Source organism: Toxorhynchites rutilus, chromosome 3, assembly GCF_029784135.1.
Source record: "Toxorhynchites rutilus septentrionalis strain SRP chromosome 3, ASM2978413v1, whole genome shotgun sequence".
Classification (NCBI taxonomy): Eukaryota; Metazoa; Arthropoda; class Insecta; order Diptera; family Culicidae; genus Toxorhynchites; species Toxorhynchites rutilus.
In genome coordinates, this window is record NC_073746.1 from 262,066,774 (window position 1) to 262,083,131 (window position 16,358).

Sequence of the window (16,358 nt, forward strand, 5' to 3'; positions counted from 1 at the left end):
CGCTTGAGTCTTAGTTTTAGACGCCCGAAGTTTTCAGCACCCTAATTGTGAAAAAAACGATTCCAATTGCTGACAAAAGTCAAACTTCCATGAAGTTGCTCTGGAATCCAAACATAGTAGACATTAGAATACTATTTCTGAAATCAAAGAGAAAAATAAACATTTTAGTTCGAATTAGTATATGTTGTTTTTTTTTCATAATGCGAAAAATATGATTTGGAAATCTGTAATTAGCTTCTATAACTGACTGTTATGCCTGATATGTGAACTTCCCATCTTCCTGGCTACTAACACAATCAAAGTTTAACACAACTAAAGCCCGAGAATCTTACCACCTTCTATTTTTCATCTCGGTATCGCTTAATCTCGCGTACATGGAGAATCAATCAATAATTAAGTGAAATTAGGCTGTCAAAAAAGTCCTGCGGTATTTCCGCGAGGTGTCGTTGTAAGCGCGTAGTTCTAGTTGTATTCATTGTATCGAGTCATACTATAGCTCGTTGGAAAGGTATTTTTGCGCGCTATAATATAGTCCTTGACAGTGTTTTGTTTGGTTAAGTCGTTCGTGAGTTATAGTGTCGCAAATATGGAGCTAAATAAAGAGAAAATCCGACATATTTTACAGTACTACTATGACAAAGGCAAAAATGCATCTCAAGCTGCCAATAAAATTTGCGCAGTTTATGGACCTGATACAGTTTCCATTTCCACCGCACAACAATGGTTTCAACGTTTTCGTTCTGGTGTAGAGGTCGTCGAAGATGCGCCACGCTCCGGAATGCCTGTCGTCGAAAATTGCGACAAAATCGCTGAATTAGCCGAGAAAGACCGGCATAGTAGCAGCCGTAGCATCAGCCAAGAGCTGGGGATAAGTCATCAAACCGTTATTAACCATTTCAAGAAGCTTGGATTCACAAAGAAGCTCGATGCCACACACGTTGACGCAAAAAACATCTTTGACCGTATCGACGCATGTGAATCGCTGCTGAATCGCAACAAAATCGACCCGTTTCTTAAGCGGATGGTGACTGCCGATGAAAAGTGGGTCACTTACGACAACGTGAAGCGCAAACGGTCGTGGTCGAAGCCCGCTGAAGCGGCTCAGACGGTGGCCAAGCCCTTATTAACGGCCAGGAAGGTTCTGCTGTGTGTTTGGTGGGATTGTCAAGGAATAATCTATTATGAGCTGCTTCCCTATGGCCAAACGCTCAATTCGAACCTGTACTGCCAACAACTGGACCGCTTGAAGGTGGCACTCATGAAGAAGAGGCCATTTTTGATAAACAGAGGCCGCATTGTCTTCCATCAGGACAACGCCAGGCCACACACTTCTTTGGTGACGCGCCAGAAGCTCCGGGAGCTCGGATGGGAGGTTCTTTTGCATCCGCCGTATAGTCCGGACCTTGCACCAAGTGACTACCACCTGTTTTTGTCCCTGGCGAACGAGCTAGGTAGTCAGAAGTTAGCCACAAAAGAGGCCTGTGAAAATTGGCTATCCGAGTTTTTTGCCAATAAGGAAGCGAGCTTCTATAACAGGTGTACTATGAAGTTGGCATCTCGTTGGGAACAAGTCATCGAACAAAACGGCGCATATTTGACTTAAAACAGATGATTGTAACTAATTTTATGAACAAATGAAAATTTAAAAAAAATACCGCAGAACTTTTTTGACAGCCTAATATTTAGGACACTCTAGAACGTGAAAATGCCTTAACAAAACGAAACATTCTAGAAAGTCGTCTCCAGAATATGCACGCTTCAAAGTTTTCATTAGAGAGAAACGATATTTTGGAATTGACTGATAGTGATTAGTAGAAATTTTTGGTGACCTTCAAAAGAGCCGATGGATCGTTTGGTCTTACAACGATGTTGAAATGTACACGAAAACACCGTAATTAAGCCGTCCCTATAGTTACAGCGATACAACACACAAGCATAAGCATTAACACTTTAACTTTCATGTTTGTTTATATTATTGCTTTACGCTAGGTACTCATTTTTGAAGTCTCTGTTTTGCAAGCACAGAAAAACAACGGAACAAAGACAAGGAAAAATTTGTTTAGAAAAAATCCGCTGAAGAAAAAAAAAATTCTTAAAAATTAAAATTCATTTTTCTCAAAAACATATTTTTAGAAAATTCTCAAAAAAACATTAATAGCCCTTTTAATATCCAACAAGTCGTCCATGCATCGGAATTTGGACACTTTTACAGGAAAAACGTTTTTCTAACAACAACTTTTTCATGTTTTCTTTGAAAATAGTAGTAATATTCCTAATTATTACTATAGCAATATAGTTTTAGATTTTATTAAAACATGAACCTTCGTCGAAGACGCCAACTTTCTATCTTTTATAGTTTATGGAATATAAGGCATTTTTGTATGGAGACTCCTGAAAAAAAAATTTACTCATAACATTTTTGTGTGTTTGACATGTTCTTGACGTGTTTATAAAACGAAAAAGGGTAGCAGAGCATGTAAATCGCGATAATTTATACATAAAAATGTTACGAATTAAACATTGACAACAAACAACAATGAGAACATAATTAATTTCCTACATTTCATTCTTTGACTAATTTTTTTTAGGTCTAATAGATTTTGTGTAAGAATTTTTTTTTGGAATTTTGAGTTTTTTTCAACTTTTTTTGGAAAAAACTTAATTTAAAAATTATAAGATCTACAAAAAGTCGGTTAAAGAATGAAATATAGGAAATTATTTAGGTTTTCATGAAAAAATATCAAATAAATTTTCGAAAAAAAAACTTAATTGAAAATTTAAATTAATTTTTTTTAAAAGATATTAAAATTCTGAAAAAATGGTAAGAAATAGCCCTTAAAATTCCCAACAAGTCACCCATACATCAGAAGATGGGCATCTTTGCAGGGAAACGGTTATTTTGAAAACAACTTTTTTATGTTTTGAAAAATTGAAAAATTGAATTACTATTAATGTTTGACTTGTAACATTTTCAGGTATAGATCATCGCGAATTATATGTTCTAAAAACTTTTTTTTTCTTTTTAGGAACATGTCAAGAACATGTCAAACGCAATAAATTACACACAAAAATGTTGCGAGTAAAATTTTATTTTTTCAGGTGTCTCAAAAATGCCTTATATTAAAGAATCTATAAAAGATACAATGTTGACGTCTTTCACAAAATTTCATATTTTAATGAGATCTAAAAGTTTGTCGAATACACTATATCGCTATTTTTACTTTAAACAAAATAAGGATTAGTTGTATTTTTTTCAAAAGAAAACATGGAAAAGTTGTTGTTAGAAAACTTTTCCCCTGTAAAAGTTTCCATTTTCCAATGTATGGACGACTTGCTGGAAATTGTGAGGGCTATTCATATATTTTTTTGAGAATTTAAAAAAATACGTTTTTGAAAAAATGAGTTTCATTTTAATTTTTTTTTTCAGCGAAACGTGAATTTTTTTTTGTTTTTTTCATGAATTTAAACAATTTTCTACACTTCATTCTTTGACCAGAATTTTGTTGGTATCATAGTTTTTAAGTTATAAATTTTTGTAAAGAAGTAAGAAAAATTGTCGGTCCTTTTGAAATAGTAGTTTAATTCTGTTTTAAAGATTTCAAGTATGCATAGTTGCTTAAATGACCCATATTTTCTCATCTACAACGTTTCACTGCTATCTGAGATGGTGCTGCCAACTCCTAAGACTAGTTGACATGAAATTCCTAAGACAGTGGAATTTGCGCATTCTATGGATTTGAATATTCATTGTTTTTTTTTTAAATGACGGAGTAATTTGAAACGATAAACACCTCAACGGAATGGAAATAAACTGAAGGTGGGTGGGTTAGGCTTGGGTATGCTCAGCTGCTCGAACTCGGAAACGATAGTACCGTGGCCGGGGATCTGATAAAGCGGGAATTCCCTTGTAAATTCTTGACTAATACTGACATAGGTATTGGGTTCAATTCCCGATTGGTCTAAGGTCTTCCCGGGTTGGAAATTCTCTCGACATGCCATGGAATAAATATGTTTAGATAATGGCTTAAATTGTTCTTTCGTTTAGTAATCTATGTCTGTGAGATAACCAGTCCGTTTTCTTGTTCAAATTAATTCGCTCACTGCTTAGTTGATGAACAAATATAAATACCGTAATATAATTATTATCAATAAGATAACTCGTCTCGCTCAAACCTTTGCTGGGGAATGAGGTGTGACCATAAAAAAAACAAAAAATCAGGGGGGGGGGGGGTTTATAACTGTGATACAACTGCAAGGTTGACGTAGAACTACCATTGGATTAGAAATGATTTGTTTGAAGTTGGATCTGAATCAATTCTCAATGAATGAATAATTCGAAAAACTTATGAAAAAACAAGGAAATGCAAGCATAGAGCTTCTTTTTTGCATGTTCTGCAGATGCATTCTGAGGTGAAAAATTTGCACATCCAACTTTCAAGACGGTACAAAATAAAAACTGGTGCTGATACTAAGGGGACAATGAATGGAAATGAGGAGAAATAAAACTGATACTAATGAGACAAGCCGTGAAGACAATGTTCTAATTCTAGAGTCCATAAAAGCTTCCGCACGGATCCACTTGAAGTGTGGTAACGTGGTAACGTTGATGTACAAACTAGCATGATCCTTCTCTGTGCAAACCATCGTTGCAACAAAATCCAACAAAAACAAAAAACTGAAATGAACACCAATATAAAATTTTCCGCTCCGCGGCTACAGCTAAACATGATTCTTTAACACGTTAAGCTCCAATTTTTTCTTGCTGCGCTTTCCATTCAGCGCGCATCAAGAGCGTTTGCACAACATCAGTGTCGGTCCCAGTTCCCAAAGATACTTATTGTATAAATAGAAAATAGTCAGCAATTCGACTAGAAAGTAGTCAGATTTTGTAAAACATCCGAAAACAAACCAATTTTTTTTTTATTTTCTTATTTGTAGCTGTCAGTCATACTCAGTAGGCACTTTCCTACCAAAAAGCTCAACATCGGCCCCTAGGGACCGACGCTGGGCTCAACGTGTTAACTAAGATTGATTCCTTTTAAAATAATTCGAGGAACAGTGGTCTGGCCTTCAGATTTGATTCTTTCGAATTGACGTTGATGTTACTTTGGACCTTTGAAAGCGAGATTTCATTACTCAATTTTTGAGCAATATACGATGAAACATAAAATGTTCAACATGTTGAGCCCCGCGTTGTTCTTGCTGCATTTTACATTCAGCCCGCATCAAGAGCGCTTACACAATATTTGTATCGGCTCCAGCTCCCAAAGATACATATTGTATAAAAGGAAAATAGTCATAAATTCAACTTGAAAATAGTTACATTTTGTAACACACCCGAAAATGGAAACTGTCAATCCCAGTGATTACCGCTCTTCCAACAAAAAACTCAGGGTTAATACGCGGGACTAATCGTGGTAATGGATACCGATGCTTCAAATCAACGAGGTGAATAAACACATCAAAACAAATTAGAAGATGATTCAACTGATTCACCTGCGATCACAACCGAATCAGACAACCTACTAGCCAGTTTTTCGCCGAGCTCGACTTCTAGAATATTGAAATAACGAGACAAACGCAGAAGGTTAGACTCGTCTTCCGTAATACGGCCCTTAAATTGATACTTGTGACATAATTGGAGTTGAAGATTGATCCTATTCAGTAGAGTTAGAGTGTCACACGTTGACGATAAAGACGATAAACGACGATAATTATTCGACGATAAAAAACGATTTTTATTCGGCCATGGGTTCCACGTATTCGCGTCAAAACATACGAAGCTTATCTTAATTTTTCAAGAAAACCTCTGGTCTAAACGTGAATCGAATCCGAAGATCACATCACGATTTGTGTGATTAGCTCTGACACCGCTTAACTCTTAGTAACAGGGAAAAAACAGGAGGAGCCTTCTGGAAATCTTTATCAAAAATTAAACTTCCATAATTCCTCCCGATAGTGCTCGGTACTACGAAAAAGTAAAACGTCATCACTGAAGATAATAAATCAATCAATCGCACGAATGTTCATCAGTTTTATTTATGTCGTTAACTCATATTTCCCTGATGTCGATGTCGAATAAAACACTCAACAAATCTGCAGCTTCATTTCCGGCGCTCTCTGCGGCAATAAATTGGCGTTCCCCCGGAACGACCAATTTGTGTGAATACCATCAATCATTTTCTTCTCGCAAGCTAGAAATCGGTTTGGCTTGTCTCTTTCGTCCGCCGGCAGTATAATACAAATTAATACAAATTATTATCGAATTTACCTTATACCAGAAAAACATTCATTGCACAAAAAGAGATAGTTGAAGTTTTCGTCCTTTCGAGTGCTCCAGAGTTTTTCACACGAGCTCGACAGACGCCGTCGTCGCTAGAGTCTGAATCCGTCGGCGACCCGATAAACTAGATCCACCCATGGCTGACGAGGGAGACAGGGCGGAGTGCTGCTGACATAACGATTACTATTGTCATCAGGCTCGGCGTTTTCAATTTCCACACACTAATATTAAACCCCCCTTCTACCTCCCAACGAGATCCGCTGATGCCGTTGATACTCTCTGCAACTGCACGGTTCCGTCCGACGATGGCCAGCCGAATTATCCGTTTGCTGGCAAGCGCCCAACGGATGTTTAATTTTAATCCTTTATTATCCGGAGTGGCTGTCCTCTTTCTGGATTCCTTACCCCCCTCCTTTTTCAGATATACATATTTTTTGGCATTCTTCCTTTGCTTCCTACAACTGGAGGATTCACGATTGCTTTATATTATTAGGACACAACCTTTCTGCTCTCCTTCTCTCCGCTGATTTGACTTCGTCACCCAGAAAGCACCACTTGGCAGAAAGGGCTCAAACTCGGCACACACTAATTTTGTGGGGCACATTCACTCACACTGACACTGACTCACTCATACAGCTTCGGAACTGGGGAAGGAAAATTCTTCGAAAATTGGATAATTTTCCTTTGATCCTCGCCTCAGCTCGCCTCTAACTAGTGGCTTCAATTCTCCAAACGCGTTTCAATCTTCTATCAATGGTCACGTTTACCGATTGCACTTGCAGGAAGAACACAAAAATGCACGCAGCAGAATCTGCAATCCTTTGGCAGATTTTATCCGATACTTCCTAACACGGTTCTAGTGAATCGGCTGCGCCGTTTATTCGCTTTTTCCTGCAGGTTAGATCGTTCTGCAGAGTTTGGCAAATTTTCATGCGATTGTCCCAGTGAAAATCTAGTTTGTAGCCATGTCCCGTACTACTCGATCGCGATCCGTACCGGGCCGTGGAAGTACGACATCACGCGACTTGTCCGAATTTCTTATTTCCAGCAGTTCTAGGTTACTCTTTTGAGGGCAGCAAAATTTTCTTCACTACACACTTCTGCAGGATCGACCGTTCCGAGTAAAATCAATTCTGCATTCTGTGATGTGTGCTGCTGCTGATACTGCTCCGTGTGTTCTGGTTTTCACTCCTGCTTATTTACTCGCGCTCTCCCATGGCCTGACTGGGTTCGCTGCATGAAAAACGTGAATTTTTAAGGGACACGAGTGTTGGCGTGAGTAGGACCACCGTATACGGTTACCGTTTGCGCCGTTATTGCCAAGAGTGTGGTCTCTCCTCCGCGCGGATGTTCACACACATTCGGTGGCATATTATAGGTGGGAGCAAGTGGTTCGTCCTCGTGCTGGGCTGGTTGCCAGCCGGTGAATAGATGTGCTGTCCATTGGTCCAGAACACATTGCTGTATGCTTTCAAAAACTAAGGAATTTACCGAAGAATCTTGCGTTCACTAACCAGCATACGAGATTATCGTCATACTATTGAATTCCATGCGATCCAGGAATATTCAACATTGGCACTATAACTTGGAACTCAGCTCCATGATAGATTATTCCATCCCGAATAGACACAATCCTTGTCAAACAGTAAACAATCTCATCTGGAACCACTGCTGTACCAAATCGCGTTGTCCTGTAGTCGGCGGAGAAAATATGCGGGTGAGCGCTGGATGTAGGTGAGTAACAACGAACGACAGCTGAGTGGGAGCATACTCTTCGTCGCACTGCTGCTGCCTGGACCACGTTCACAGAGTGTAGGAGTTTTATTGTCAAACTCCTCATCGTGGGTGGGAGTAGGACAATCGCGAAGCCAATGTTAAACATTGCTGTTTCCATTGATTGTCGTCATCCCGTCAGGACGCCTTCATAGACAGTTGGGTGTTAGAGACGAGATAAAATGTCAATGTGCCATTAAATCACACATTTTACTATCGCTACTGTTGCATAGTACTGATAATTATAATTCATCGCGGGTCTGTAATCCTTCGAATCATACATCAGGGGAAATGTGTATAATACGTTATTGGAGGACAAAATGAGTCATTTGATCTTGTAGGAAACTAGAAACAATGAAAATGAAAAAAGTGGGTAATGGGAATTGGTTATGACAGCATCCTACGATCCTACTATACAAGTTAGGCAGTTGTAATATGCTTTGAAAAATAATAAGAGAAGACTGCATACTTTTTTTTTTATTAATTCGTTTATTTTTACAGGCTCAGTTATATAAATTTTAAAGAGCCGAATTCTTAACTATATTTTTATAACTATATATAAACAATTTCCTAATTCTATGGTTAGTAAGGTAGAAAACCGATTACTCGCGGTTGATTTGAGTTTAGAAGGGTGACATTTTTGGATGGGGTATAAGGAGATTAAAAAAATGTTGATGATAAAACTCAATTCTTAAATCTATTCGTATATCTATAGTGTATTTACATTTCAACTTATTCCACTGTTTATAGCAAGGGGACCAATTACTCACAAAAGAAGAAAAGGAGATTATAAGGGGTTGTGTTCCTCCGGCGAACAACGTGCTCGATGACGTGATAACCTTGGCTACAAACGCAGATATTGCTGCTGTCAAGATTGAAACGGAAGAGTAGTGCATCTAACGAACAGTAATAGGACATGAGTCGGGAGAAGGTGCGAATAAAATCCCGACTCAAATCCAAACTTTTGAACCATGGTTTGAGGCTAACCTTAAGGATAATCGAGTGGAACCATCGGCCCAATTCATCTTCGTTCCACTTGCGCTGCCAGTTAGCGATAATATTTTTGCGGACTAAAGAATAAAATTCATTGAAGACGATTTGACGCTGATAAATATCGCCTTCAATTGCACCTACCTTTGCTAATGATTCAGCCCTCTCATTACCCGGATTTGAGCAATGTAGAGGGACCCAGACAAAGGTAATGACATAACAGCGTCTGGATAAAGCACTCAAAATTTCTCGTATTCTCTCAAGGAAGTACGGCGAGTGTTTTTCCGGCCTCACTGAACGGATAGTTTTGACAGAGCTAAGACTATCCGTTATAATGTTATAGTGTTCAACAGGTCGTGAGGCGACGCTGTCCAGCGCCCAGTATATCGCTGCCAATTCAGCAATATATACTGAGCAAGGATACTGAAGACTGTGTGAGGTGCTAAAAAATTCGTTGAACACTCCAAATCCTGTGTACTCATTCATAGAAAACCCATCAGTAAAGTACATATTTACACAATTGATATCCCCATACTTTGCATCGAAGATCGTTGGAACGATCCTCGATCGAAGATAATCTGATATTCCATGGATATCTTGCTTCATGGACAGATCAAAATGCACAGAGGAATTGATGTAGTCAGGAAAATAAACACGGTTGGGAATATATCAACCTGTATGGAGATGAACTCATGATATGAACTCATGAGTTCATGAAAATTTAGCTCGATCAACTGCTCAAAATTTTCATTCACCAATGGGTTCATAACCTCACACCGAATGAGGAACCGAACGGATAATAAATTGAAGCGATCTTTTAGTGTGAGTACGCCTGCCAAAAACTCGACACTCGTGGTATGCGTTGAGGGCATACATCCCAACGCAATACGGAGACAAAGATACTTGAATGACATAGTATGAGTGATCGGTTTACCCAAAAGTTGAATATTTGGTTTTGCTGGTCTATGCTTCCTAGAAACAAACACCATCTCTGTTTTCTCCGTGGAGAATTCGATCCCTAGGCCAATGACCCAGATTGAAAAATTGTTCAAAGTATCTTGTAAGGGTTCTTGTAGGTCGGATTCGTTTGATCCTACGACAGACACCACTCCATCATCTGCAAGTTGTCTTAGGTTGCAATTTTGTGTAAGGCAATTGTCGATGTCGCTTACATAGAAGCTGTACAAAAGGGGGCTTAAACATGAGCCCTGGAGGAGGCCCATGTAAGAGAACCTACTTACTGCCGAATCTTCGTGAGAAAAGTTTCGTGGCTTTGACTCTGGAAAAATATGCCACTCCAACTAAACCAAGCCTCATTATGCGGAACGTTATGTTTTTCTTACTAGGTTTTTGAATGCATGAGAAAGTTTAAATTGAGACTCTAGGTAAATAAGCCAAGCATATTTCAAACATGTACCTACAATATCAAAAATGATTTGAACAAATTCTGACGAAAAAAAAACGCATAAATATATCTCGTTTAGCTTGATATGTGCGAATGACCACTTTGCCCCTACTAGGTGACCACTTTACCTCTAAGCAAGAAAAATGTTCGATTTTTCACCTTTTTTTTTCTAATGATGAAAAATTTACCATTTTCAATTTTTATAGTAAAAGCCGAATGCTATCTTGAACAACAATGAGTTGAACTATAACATTCTTCGAGAAACGAGAATTGAATCGGCATGCGAACGCTGGAAATGGCCATATTTCTTAGGGTGACCACTATGCCCCCACTTCCTCTACTAGGATTTTTTTTTTCAAAACATCAACAAAACAATTGAAGATTTTACAAACATCTTTAGTTTGGGCGTTTTGAAAAACTTGTGTCATGGTAAACTAATTTTCGTGTATATAGGTGTAGTTGTTATATTCATTTTGAAGTCAAGAAAGTTAAGACAGTCAAGATGGGCCTGATTCTCGAAATTGAATGGCGTTAACGTTCCCATGGAACTTTTGCCGTCTCAACGTATGCATTAACTAGCGTCATTTATTAATACTTAGTTGAGATTTCTTAAGCCAAATAACACGCCTTGAATGTATTCCGAGGGGCAAGCTCTAGAATACGCGCGACCACAGTGCAAGTCGAAGGATATTTCTTTGACGAAAAATCCCCCGGCCAGAACGGGAATCGAACCCGAACACCCGGCATGATAATGTGAGACGCTAACCACTCGGCCACGGATGCACCAATTCTCGCCTGATTCTCGAATATATTTCAAATACACTTCACGGTGGATGTCAACGGTACGGTGTCAACATTTGGATACGAGATTAGTTTCCCACTAAACTTATCATTATAATATGAAATTATCTTCAGATGAAATTTTTGTATGAGATTATTATATCACATGAAGAAAAAAAGTTTTCCACTCATATTGAATACCAGTTTGATACGAAGAAGTTAATTTTTCATTAATGATTTTTTATTTGAAAAGTGCTCATTCTGCCTGAGACTCATTATTGTCTTCGACACTTCACTAACTCGTCAAACGTAGTTCAATGGCGTGCTACCATGATGTGTATTCGAGAATCAGGCTCGATATATCCAATTCATCTTGAAGGGTGGGGCGGGGGGTGTATTTTATACACTTCTTCTATATATTAGGGGGCCCATTCGGCTGCCATTTGCCGCTGCGTAAAAAAAATAAATGAATCTGGGGAAGTGCCACTTTCGACCGACATGGCTGTGCGTTTTTCGGATTGTGTATGATTCTCATCCACAACATTTTGGCAGCTCGTGCGGCGAATTCCGAATGTCTAGAAAATAATTGGCTGTAAATTATGGTGAGGGATATCGGGGTTGGAGTACACCACCGAACGTAGCAACAAGAAGACTATTATAATTATATCTCTGATTTTCCCCAAAGTATGAAAGGGTGAATATGTGAATATTTTCGATTTGTGCCAGCTTTTCTGTGCCCCCATTCTTCAGCTCTTCTATAGTTTGAGTGACGTTAGTACAACACAGACAATACATCTTACAACATGGCTGTAGACCTACCGTTGTAGCATCTCGACGTGTCGTCTCGTCACGTCGCGACTCTTCTTAACAGAAAATAATTATGCTTTTCTTAAAACCCCACCCGCTACAAGTTAAGGATGCATTGGTTTCTCTACAGGCTTGGGTAAAATAACTCAAATACACTATGTTCATTAACTACAGAGCTACCTAAATTTTGTGGTTCCAGAGAGCTCGGGTGAAATGCTATACAATATGGTGACTATGTTCGTTTATACGACTAGTTTCATCAACCTTATTGTTTTTTTAGGCGCGAAACATTGAAAAAACAAAATGTCACTTCAGTACAAAATTTATATCAACTTTACAAAAAAATTAGAGTTTAGAGTGTGTGGTCGTCCTTTGTTCTGAATCAGTTCAATCAACTTGCGGCATGATCGCAATTTCGTTCCAGGCAGAGAAATCGTCGTTCAAAAAATAAGTTTCAGTGCTTCAGAAATCGCGGAAAAATAAAGTTAGGACAAAAAACAAGGTGATTTTCGTAATCTACGTTTTATTTTCTATTTTTCTACATAATCGCCGTAACGTTCGAGGCATTTTTCATAGCGTGGCACGAGTTTTTATAGTCCGAGCGCGAAGTGCGTAGCGTCCAACTTTTTGAAGTACGATGTAACTGCGTCACGAATTTCTTCAGTGTTATCGAATCGTTGACCGCCGAACGCCTGTTTCATCGCCGTACTACTGTAAAGTTTTGGACCGATTAAGAACCGCGATTAAGAACAAAAGGCCACGTTTATTGATGAAAGGAGTTTCCCTCATCCACGATAATGTGCTGCCCCATTCTGTTAGCGTAACTCAAGAGCAATTGAAAAAAATTGACTGTGTTTGAGCATCCTCCTTACTCCCCAGACCTCGCCCCTAACGACTATCACTTATTCCCGGTGATGAAACAGGCGTTCGGCGGTCAACGATTCGATAACACTGAAGAAATTCGTGACGCAGTTACATCGTACTCCAAATAGTTGGACGCTATGCACTTCGCGCTCGGAATAGAAAAACTCGTGCCACGCTGTGAAAAATGCCTCGAACGTTACGACGATTATGTAGAAAAATAGAAAATAAAACGTAGATTACGAAAATCACTTCGTTTTTTGTCCTAACTTTACAAGGTTTTCTATTTCGGGCTTCCGAAAGTATACAGCCCTGCGCTGACAACCGTTTGACATAGCTGTCAACCAAAGCGTTATATCGTTAGTTGAATGTCTGCCATTTTACAATATGGATCGTTTTAGCATCGCACAACGTGTTAATTTTGTTAAATTATACTATAAAAATGATGAAAAACTGACAAATGTTTTTCGAGCATTACGGACGGATTTTGGTCGTCATGGACGGCCTACAGAGCACACAATCGCTAATGTAGTGCGTAAATTCGAACAAACTGGATCCGTAGTGGATATTGTGAAACCTGTGCATCATCGTAATGTACGTTCGGCCGAAAATATTGCTGCTGTTGCTGCCTGTGTGGAGGACGACCCGAATGTTTCGATTCCACGGCGTGCTCAGCAATTGGGCTTGTCAAACACATCATTGTGGCGAATTTTGCATTTGGACTTGCACCAACATCCATATAAAGTCCAACTGGTACAACAATTAGAGCGTGTTGTCCATGGAATGCGTCGGGCATACGTCGATTGGGTGAACGAACAACAGCAGCAAAATGCTGAATTTTCGCATCAAATTTTCTTCAGCGATGAGGCACATTTCAAGCTCGGTGGCTATGTGAACACCCAAAATTTCCGTATATGGGGCTCAGAAAATCCAAACGTGATTGTTGAGAGGCCATTGCATCCGTCAAAAGTCACTGTTTGGTGCGCATTATGGTCTGGTGGAGTCATCGGGCCGTATTTCTTTGAAAATGAGGACGGCGAGACGGTAACTGTGAATGGTGAGCGCTATGGCCGCATGTTAACCGATTTTTTTTGCCACAAATTGAAGATATGGATACGGATGACATGTGGTTTCAGCAGGACGGCGCCACGTGCCACACAACACGACCGAACATGGCCATATTGCGAACGAAATTTGAGGGACGCATAATTTCGCGTTTTGGTGATGCCAATTGGCCGTCCAGATCATGCGATTTGAACCCGCTAGACTTTCTTTTGTGGGGTTATGCGAAAGACCGTGTCTATGCCAACTCTCCGCAAACTCTTGAACATTTGAAAGACAACATTCGTGAAGTTATGACCGAGATACCGCCCCATATGTGCAGAAAAGTCATCGAAGATTACCTGTTCCGGATCAAGGTGTGCGAGGAAGCCCTAGGTGGACTTTTGAATGATGTTGTATTTCACACATAATGGCATAAACCAAACTTTAATTTGAAATAAAAGTTTCATCGAAATTCGAATTCTAAGTGTGTTTTATTTCAATTTACTTTCGGAATTTAAAGTTGGAAAACCCTGTATTTTTCTGCGATTTCTGATTTACTGAAACTTATTCTAGTGGTCTAGTGGTAAGTGTGGCGCTGTTCGGGTATAAATTTCTATCGTCAAAGATCATTTTTCTGGCTTGCACTGATTCAGGAGAACTGTCTAGGGTGTGGTGGGATGAGCATGGTAAAGTGGGCATTGCCAGTTTTAAAAAAAGTCACAAAAACCCGGAAACATGATGCCGCTATAAGCGTTTTTGCCCAGTCCTGGTGGTACTCGGAAAGTAAAACATTAGTATCACGATGGTTCGCCTGCGAGATAGTGGGGTTGGCCACAGGCCTTGCAAGCCGCTCTATAAACAACAGGAAGTGGCTTATATCTGTGGTATAACCGCAAGGTTGACGTTGGACTGATGTTCAATCTGAATCAATTCTCAATGAATGCATGAATGAATATTTCGGGGAATTCGAAAACGAGAGTGTTATGTTGGAGGCTCAAGATTTTAAGCCTCAATACCTTTTTGTCGACTGAACGAAAGGACAATAGATGTCCACGAGTTATATTCCTTGCAAGCAAACTATTGATAGAGTGGAATGAAATGAAGTTTTAATTCTCTATAATTCAAGACGACAACAACAAATTATCACAAAAATCTATCAATATAAGTACCTGCTTGAAATTTCATCTCAGTCATGATTAATATGCGGGTGGTGCAAGCCACGGCTAGTCGGTCGCTTTACGTACAACGTCGTCGAACAACTTGTATTTAGCGAAGGCAAAATCAGCAACAGAAGTAATCACGCAAAATTGAAAAATTAATTCCTCGCTTTTTTATGTTTGCCCTGTACATAGTACATACTACATTGCTTGTCACTTGTTCTCAAACAAAAATTACAAAACAGAATGTATTTGTTCGCAGTATTATATTTTAAACAGAAAACAATATAAACTCTTTCACTTTAACGCAATTGTAAGTTCTAAGCAGAACTGGCAGATGTGGAGGCGATCTGGCGTAGTGGTAACATCCATACTTCTCACGCTAAAGGTACATTCTTCCAAAAAAATCGAAGTAAAGTGACGAACCACGATTGTCCGTCGGTCGAACGTTTTCTTCGGCCCTTCTGTGCTCCCTCACAGTTCGAAACATACTGAATATGATTTTCGCCACTAGACCATCGTTTAAATATGCATCTTGTTGGTTAATGGATCAAGAGGAGGTGTGACTGATTATGGAAATTTGGAAAACAAACTAGAGGCGAATGAACACTTTGAGTTTGAGCGACTGAGCAATTATCGCTGGAAAATTATATGATATATGGATGCTTCACTTGCCAAATCTATGATCTCCACTGTGGAGGCGATCTGGCGTAGCGCTAACATCCGTACTTCTTACGCTCACGGTCACGAGTTCAATTCTCACTCCCGACATTCTTCCAAAAATGGATGTTAAAAGTAATGAGCCAGCCAATTGTGTTGAAAGTTACCAAAATACAGTAATAAAAAATATATTAACTCCATTTTTTGAATATTTTTAAATTTTAATATCAAAGCACTTGATTAGCTGTACTGTACATATTCAAAAGAAATTTATTTAATAATAAGTATTAACACCACTAAATGACAAAATCTTTTTAGCCATTGAATAACAATTAATTTATGTTAGAAGCCAATCTGATTAACTCCATACTATAATGTATTTATATAATAATAGGGTAAATGATCTTGGTTTGTCCGATTTAGAGTGTTTCTACGCAACTAGTAAATGAAAATCGATGTTTCTTCATGAAAATTACATATAACCGATACGAGTTTGGATTTGTTGAAAAGTCCCAAGTCTCTAGTTACTGTCATCATATTGATCCATTCATAATTTAGACTCTCTTCAGAATTTACAACTTTATATTATAATGAAAAA

General features: G+C 38.9%; 1 protein-coding gene across 1 annotated transcript in view; it reads right to left on the reverse strand.

The window, feature by feature from the left end:
* The window catches only part of LOC129780623 (voltage-dependent calcium channel type A subunit alpha-1-like), an 88,254-nt gene extending 80,757 nt beyond the window's left edge, over positions 1-7,497 (reverse strand). The window contains exon 1 of the mRNA XM_055789095.1: positions 6,272-7,497. The gene's annotated coding sequence lies outside the window, so the exon portion shown is untranslated. The remainder of the gene's footprint in view (positions 1-6,271) is intronic.
* Between the last annotated feature and the right edge of the window lie 8,861 nt (positions 7,498-16,358).